Here is an 8,638-nt window from a genome sequence, read left to right as displayed (position 1 = left end):
TTAATAACCCAAGCCACAGTCGTCCGCCAGTGCGGGGTGTGATGATCTAATCCACGGGGGTGGCTAGAGAATCGCATGTAGACCGCTTTCCGGAAGTCCGTCCTTCCTCCGGAAACATCGTAAGACGATACTGCGAAGGTTATTTCATCTTCCATATTTGATTGGTCGTAAACGAGGATTCATCCTTTGGTTTTCTAGTTTACAAATGTGTTCCTCGAGGCCTTGACCGGCCCCTCCACTGTGGCTCCTGTGATGTGGGCAAGGGAGCGTGTTAGGCTTGCCCAACATGTTCTCTGTTTTTCTTTTTTTTTAATTTTTTTAGAAAGCAATACGTACCTATAAAAGTACGCCATGGTACTTGTAAAAATTTCTTCAAAAATCTCTTTATAAGAAAATTAAAGGGTTATCACCCTCTAAAATATTTATCCACTTTACAATCGGTTTCATCAATTGAAGAATTTGTTGAAGATTATTCCAAAATTCTTCATTTAGTACAAGAGCACGAGAAGCAGGTTTCCATAATGTAATAGCCTTTGAAGAAATTGCTAAAGCCTGAAGATTATGCTTATTAACACAAAGACTGTCAATCATAATTATAGTAGATCCAAATCTTGTCTTAGCTGGTAATTTTAAGGTAATAAATACTCTACGTTCATCTTGAGATTGAATTTCTTTGAAAATCGCTGACATTATTTGTACTTCTTTTATTCCTTTTACAATAGCTGTTGCACTTGTCACCAAAGTAGGTTAAGAATGTGAGCAGCACAACCATAACAATACAATTTGTCGACATTATACTTTTGATCTATCAAAGTCCAAGCACTTTTCATTGCAGCACAATTATCTGTACAAATTATAAGGCAGTTTGTGATTCGGTTCCAGTTGGAAATGTTTTGAAAAAAACTGGCGCTGGGGTTGTTACAATAAAATTTGGTAAATTTTCATTTGAAATCATTGAAGTACTTGCTCTATTGTCTGCTTCATTCAAATCTTCAATAGTAAATGAGTCGTCTGTGCTGTTTAGATGAGAATTATTTCGTTTACGAGGTTTACATGGTTTTAAAAGTTTCCGTAAGTCTTGAGGACAACTTCTACACTCTTTATAAAGATGTTTTCGCATGCGAGTAATGTTTTCTGCATACTTTTTCTTGCAATAGTTACATGAATACGATTTTAATTTTTGGTTAGGTTGCAGAGGTAATGCAGAGAAATGTTTATATATTGATTTGTTCTCCCCCATTGCACCAAGTTCTCAATGAAAATCCTTATCTAGAAATTGAATTTTCTTATATTAAATATTATCAGTATTTTTAATAAACAAATAAAAATGAAAATATATACCTGATAGAACAAATAAACAGTTGTATGCCGTTGGGAATTCTAAACTGTGATTGGACATGTATTAACCAATCAGAGATCAGCATTTTTCTGACCGGTATGGTAAAACAGGCTTGGTCATTGACGCGTTTTTTACCGGTAATTTACGGTAAATTTACCCGTCAATTACCGATTCACATCTCTACTAAGCACTGCACACTGTACGTGTGCCCTCATTGAAGGGCTTGGATATGCGTTCTACGCTATCTCACACTACTTTCAACATAAGGACCCAATCGAAATTCATATCGGACACTTAAGAAAGATCCTAACGACCCTTAGAGGCAAGCAAGTTCTTATCTGTATGGATGCGAACGCCCGATATCCTCTGTGGTCACCAGACTTCGATACCAGAGGGGAAAAGCTTGCAAACTTCCTTACCGAATTCGGTCTGGAAGTTCTCAATAGAATTGAAGAAGGCCCCACTTACAGCTCCCCAAGAGGGGAATCGCACATTGACGTGACTGTAGCTACTCAAGGACTGTCACAGTACCTTAGTAAATGGTCAGTCGAGAGAGAGTGGGTTCAGGAATCGGACCATATGGCCATCGGAATCCAGCTTGGTCGAAGCGAAGTGCAGGGTGCAACTTACACAGAGGCAACCCGACGGTTCAATGTCAAAGCAACCGATTGGGAAGCCTTTGGAAAGCTGATACCCGAGCTAGAGAGCACACTTTCCGCTGGACCACTGCTGGACTCTCCGATGAACATTGACAGATTCGCTGTCAATCTCTCGCAGATGAGTTAACGGACATTTGTGAAAAATCCATGCCACGACGTAAAGCACCAAGGAAAGCGAATCCTTGGTGGAATAGCCACCTATCCTGCCTGAAGCGCAGCGTTTACAGATTACGCCATAGATTCCAACGTACCAAGAAGCTTGGTACGAACGCCCACCGAATCTCGACGGCGAGACTCCGATACCGCCAGCAGGTAAGGATGTACTCCAGAGAAATCAAAAGAGCGAAGACAGACAGCTGGAAGAAGTTTGTTACAACCCACGGAAACGAGGAAAAGTGGGGCGTAGTATACAAACTTGCGGCCGATAAGATTCAAGCCGAAAAGGTCATGAATGCGCTCCGCACTAAAGAAGGCGGCGAGACCTTGGACTTCAAGGAAACAGCCGAGCGATTGCTGGCAGTACATGTAGTCAACGACCACCCGGAAAAAGACACAGATGAACAGAGCAGATTAAAGAAAAACGCTCTCAACCTACCCAACACAGAGGATGCAGAACCATTCAACAAAGAAGAACTGAAGCAAGTCGTCCGAACGCTTAAGAACGGAAAAGCTCCAGGACTAGACTTGCTAGAAGTGGAGGCCGTTAAACGCGCAATCACGTACCTCCCAGAAAGATTTCTGGCACTATTCAACGAATGCTTAAATCAAGGTATCTTCCCTCGGGCTTGGAAGGAGGGTACAATTCGTATGCTCCTGAAGAGTCCCGACAAAGATGTGGCGGACCCTAAATCATACCGCCCTACATGCCTTTTATCAGTACTAGGCAAAATCTTCGAAAGACTTATAAAAATTCGTCTTTCAGCTAGCGTCCTTAAACAAGGAAACATTTCTGATCACCAGTATGGATTTATGGAAGGACGATTAACTGTGGACGCGATACTGACGGTGCGAAGAGCGGTGCAAGAGTCCACGGAACGTAATGTGGTTGCACTGCTCTTCGATATCTCAGGCGCGTTTGATAATGTATGGTGGCCCTTAGTCCTCGAGGGACTAAAGTCACGAAACTGCCCCAAAAATATCTACAAGGTAATGCAAAATTACTTGAAAGATCGCACAGTTAGCCTATCAAGGGGAACTGGCTCAACCACAAAAGTGGCCACGCGTGGATGCCCCCAGGGATCTGTGCTCGGCCCACTGTGTTGGAACATCATGTTCGATGATCTCCTAAAAACACTTGATCAGTCCGAACATGGAAAACGATACGCAGCATACGCAGACGATCTAATCGTCATCATTGATGGCAATTCAAGGGAGGCACTTGAAGCCAAAGGACAGGCAGTTGTTGACACAATACTCAATTGGTGCAAGAATGCCAAGCTCGAGCTGTCAAAAACGAAGACGGAAGCAATCTTCATGAAGAGAGAAGTAAAACTCAGAGGCAAGAGGAACTACAGAGATAAAAACAATCCCAACTACAGAGAATATAAGCCACACCTAAGAAGAAAGAAAGATAGGCATGAATGCAAACCGCCTAAGATTACAATAGATGGCAACAGGATAAAATACCCAGAAACGGTTAAGTACTTGGGGGTCTGGTTCGGCAGAGATCTTAACATCTCCATGCATATCCATAAACGATGGGCGCAAGCGGAAAAGTTATTCCAGAAAATAAGGCGCCTTTCGCGAATGCGATGGGGACTTAATTACCAGACCTGTCTAACCCTATATAGGAGGTGCTTCCTGCCGGTGATTGCTTACGCGACATGGAGCGACTTGTGCAATGCTAAGGACTGGCTGACGCTTGCGGCCGCACAAAGGAGCGTCTTGGGAGTTGTGGCGCATGCTCGCGCATCCACTCCGAGAGACGGCCTCTGCGTGGCGGTGGGCGTCCCGCCTATACGCATAGCGATTAATGATCTCAACGCGCGATATACACTTCGCACCGATGAAGTAGTAACGTACAACGGCACTAGAATCTCCCTAAATGACAATACGTCAGGGGAGACGACGACGCCGATTATGAACCTCAGATTGCAGACGACCAAAATATGGCAGGCAGAATGGGATGCATCTGAGACGGGCCGCAAAACATATCACTTCTTCCCGAACATAGCAGACAGGCTCGATAACCAGTGGATACGCCTGAACAATATAATGACGCCAATATTCACAGGACATGGTATATTCCGAGCACACCGTGCACAATACGCCACCGAAGCAGACCCAACCTGCCCTAATTGCAATAGGGGAGATGAGGACACAGTGGAGCACTTCCTGCTGCACTGTCCCGCATATAGAGACAGACGCACGAGCCTCATGGCGGTCATACAATCGGAAACGAATGTTGACCTCAGATCAACATGGTCTGAAAGAGCGCCGAAATTTGTCCAAACGAAGGACACATGTAGGGCCCTCGAACAATTTGTCAAGTTCTGCGGGGAACAAAAATTGTTCGAGGAAGTTATAAGAATCCGCAATGCGGTAAGAGAGAAAAGGAAGGTAGCGCGAACTGGAGTGGCAATGTCCAGCACACAGAGTACACAGAACCCTCCACCCCGCAGAAGTAGTAGGTCATTACCATTACCAGCGCCGTAAGAAAACATAGCTCGTGAACTTCATTGATCCACACCTGGGTGTTGTCGGAGCACCTAGGCACAGGTTGCAGGCCTGCAATCTTCGCAGAACACCTGAAACCTGTGGATCAAACGGATAGGGATTCTCACCTAACAATGCTCAACAAACATTTAAACTGTAACTTTAAACTTTAAACTCAAAACTTAAAACAAACAATAATAATAATAAACTTTAATATTTCAGGAAACATCAAAAACTAACCATTTTCCTCTTTCAGCTGTTGACAATATAACGGTGCTCCCCTCACACCAAAAACAACTGGGGCCGCCGACCAAAGCGGATAAAACTGGTACTACGGGAGACTGAAATCCAAGCCCGCATCCGGAGCTGCAAAGTCGAAAAACGATATGCAGAGAGCCGGGTGTTTTCGGTCAATTGAGGTTGAACTCGTAGTGGTATGTCGTAAGGCCTTGGGCTAGATGCGTGTATCCTCGTGCCTTTATAAAGGCGCAATTATATCACGTCCCAAGTAACGCCGTCACTAGAAGTAGAGTTATCCCCAGAGTTATGCCCTATAAGGCGAGGTACTCAAACAAAATGTCCTTCTCAGGACAGGGAAACAAGGTATATTGATGATAACCTCAAATACCTTGCTTAGCGAGGGTGTGAGGCTGATTGGGCGGTAACTTCTGGACTCAGAAGCATCTTTACCTGGTTTTAATAGTGGCAGCAATTTAGCTGTTTTCCAGCCGTCAGGAAAGTACCAGCAATTAATTGCATGATTGAAAATGACTGTAATTGCTCTTATTATATTATCTGGTAGGTTCTTTATGACAATTGGCGGGATATTGTCAATCCCAGTTGACGTCTTATTTGAAAGCTTTTTGATGATCCCATATACTTCATAAAAATCTGTGAATAATTTGTACCCCCCTGAGCAGAGTGTACCTCGGTCGTCTGCTTTACATTCTTCATTGAAGCTGGTAACTGTATTTCCATTTTCCAGTATTTCATCATATCGTACTAACAAGGGGCTAACTTTACTATTAATGATGTCCGTAAGTCGTTGGCCACTATTTAGTAACTTAGGGGAGTTTATTTCTTCAAAGACTGCGCCAATCATATTCAGCTTACTAGCTTCATCACAAATAATAATATTCCCTTTTTCCGTTTGGTGATCTGTTTCGTTGATTTTAGCTCTTTTGATAAGTCTGTCATCCTCTTGTTTGCTAATCTTGAGTGATTCTATAGAGATTTGGCGTTTTTTCCTTAAATATCTATTAATTTTAGGAAAAAAGTTTTCTCATTGGCCGCTTGGCTTCCTAAATTCTCCCATTTACTTGTGTTCGGACCTGTATTGACAATATTCGCATATGATACTCCAGGAATTATTGGTTTAAGATCAGCAATTTTGTGTTTGGTTGTTTTTTAGGTTTAGTTACTATTTTGTTTTTACTATTTATTTGTATTTTTTCATCTTTCAGCCCAGCATATAACTGAATATGAGGGCAGCCTTTGTATGATGCAGGGTGACCACTGTTGCCACAATTAACACAGTTAAGTGACTCCTTACTAGTCTCTTCTTTTAATAGGACATTCACCTCTGCTATGATCATTAGTGCACTTTACACATCTGTACTTAAGGGCACAATTACTACTAGAATGCTCTAATCTTTGACAGTTTTTGCACTGCATAATCTTCCTCCTTTTGAGTGGTTCCCATTTTACAGCTTGATATGAGAGTGCCTTGACTTCAGTCAGTTGTAGAATGTCTGAGTCATGTGATACCTGCACTAAATAATGGTGCGGTTGTGAATTATTGTATTTATAAAAGAATTTAATGACTTTTACCAGTTTGACATCTGTAAGATTTAGCTTGTTTATCTCCTTTTCAACATCCGTATCACTAAACTCTCCTCTTATTCCTTTCAGAATGACATTTTTGTTCTTTAGCTCCTTTGGAGTAAAAGTGTAATATTGTACATTATGCTCATTAAACAGTTCCTTTATTCTACTAAAGATTTGTAGATTATTCGACTTTACCATGAGATTCTTTTTTCGATTATTCTAATTATGAAATTATTACTAACTATATCGTCCTTATTAAGTGATTCAATCACTGTTTTGTGCTCTGTGTCATTCGTATAAATTGGGGGGATTTTAGAGTCTGTGTTTACCTTTGCTCTATTTTCTTTCACCTGATTGTCTCTCACTTGCCTATCCTTCTCATTAGATATGGCCATTCTTGATTGTGCCGTGCGCTTAGTATCCGCCTTTAGTCTCTTACGACTAGGTGTCGCTACCTTACTCTGTGGTGGACCGAAACTGGTGACGCCCTCTCCTGGGCTTCCTGAATTACCTCCCACCGCACCATCGCACTCCATCTCCTCACCCGTATCGATGTGGGTGTATATATTATTACTAATAATTTCTGGATTCTCAGATGAAGTCGGTGTATTGCTTCTTTTCCTATTTCTTAGTTTAGGAGTTACAATTTTCCATTCATTTGGTGGTTGATTCATTGTATGGACCGACGAAGAGCTTGCGCTCGTTGCTTCTGCCATGGGTTGGGTTTGTCCCTTTCCTCTCAAGTATTTTTTTAACCCTTTACCAATATGTGACCCATGTTCCAATCTGACTTCATTAAATAATTTATCCATTGAGAGAGCATTGAGGAATTTACTTGAACTTTTACTACTATTACGGGTGTTGTGAGTATGACTCCCCCCTTGTGTAAACTTTTTCTTTACCGCGCCTGGGCCGGCTGCTGATGTTCTTCTATTTGTCTGCTGCATTGCTGGTCTCGATTCTAACCTCACTTTGTTGTCGATTACGTTTATATGGGATTCTATCCCTGCTGCCTCGTCTTCTTCGTTCAACACAGACATTAGGTTACTGAGGAACACTAGATGCAGCTATTGATTGTTTCTTTATTAGTTTTTTATATTTTTATTACTCACTTTATTGCAAAAATTATCACTAATTAGCGAAAGCGATGTGTACCTACCCACATCGACGGTAACACTACGCTTTAGCCTACTCGGCTATCCGAAACAGTTGAATATGACTTGCATTTTTATGTTTATATAACAAAAACAAAGTTAGGCGACCGGGTGGCAGAGTACAAATTATTCCCTCAGGAAGTAAAATATACTCTTTGACAATATGTAATTGTTAAAGGTCATAGCTCATAATTGATAATATTATTTTGTTAAAAACCTCCAAATCCATGTGTATACATCAGTTAATCGATAAATACAATTTTTTATTATTTATTACAAATTCATATTGTTATAAACAATACGTAATCGTTGGAAGTCATATTTGGTCGTGAACAATAATGTCTGATCAAAATTGATTTTATTTTTGAATAAAATTTTTATTCTTCCGCTTAAAAGTATTTTAAATAGTTCATCTTTTCATTTATTTATTATTTATTTTTTTGTTATGAAAAAAAACGGCTCAACCGAATTTGTTCAAATTTCTTGCAGATCTTCTTTATTAATATCTTTCGAATAAATTTTAGGTCATTCCAAAAATTGATCAGTATGCTTGCAAATATCTTGAAACGTTGAGATTTAATGAAAATTCAAATTTCATCAGCCGATCCAATTACATAACTTCCTAATAGAAAGTTAAGAACTATATTCGGTATAAATGGCTGAAATTTAATTATTCTTGTAATTATGATGCTATAGTGCCTTTAAACGAGTGAATTATTTACCAGTAGTTCTAGATCAGACATTGAAGGCGAAAAATCGATATCATGGGTGTTTGTAAAACATCGACGACGTTCAATGTTCCAAATACCACATTCATCAACAAATTAAAAAATAAATATCAATGATCTGAAAATACTGGAGCGCCAATAGTTTTAATCACGAGCAAAGAAAATTCCCTTGTACAATGGATCTTTGAAATAAGCGAAAGAGGATTCCCTTAACTAAATACGGTTAGTGGAATCAGTCACTAAAGTGATTGATAATTCGACACGTGACACTATAAT

The 8,638-nt window shown here is 40.5% G+C and overlaps 1 long non-coding RNA gene across 1 annotated transcript; it reads right to left on the bottom strand.

Annotated features, from left to right (window-relative positions):
* Positions 1–929: 929 nt before the first annotated feature.
* Positions 930–1,485, bottom strand: LOC118074638 (uncharacterized). The gene is made up of 2 exons (XR_004691221.1): positions 1,342–1,485; positions 930–1,269 (listed from the first exon to the last, which is right to left on the bottom strand). It is a non-coding gene; the product is annotated as an uncharacterized lncRNA (long non-coding RNA).
* Positions 1,486–8,638: the final 7,153 nt, after the last annotated feature.

This window comes from Chelonus insularis, unplaced genomic scaffold, assembly GCF_013357705.1.
Source record: "Chelonus insularis isolate UGA/USDA-ARS -01 unplaced genomic scaffold, ASM1335770v1 contig_138_pilon, whole genome shotgun sequence".
In the NCBI taxonomy this organism is placed as follows: Eukaryota; Metazoa; Arthropoda; class Insecta; order Hymenoptera; family Braconidae; genus Chelonus; species Chelonus insularis.
Note: the sequence above shows the minus strand (reverse complement) of the source record. Positions and strands in the feature narration are given on the sequence as shown.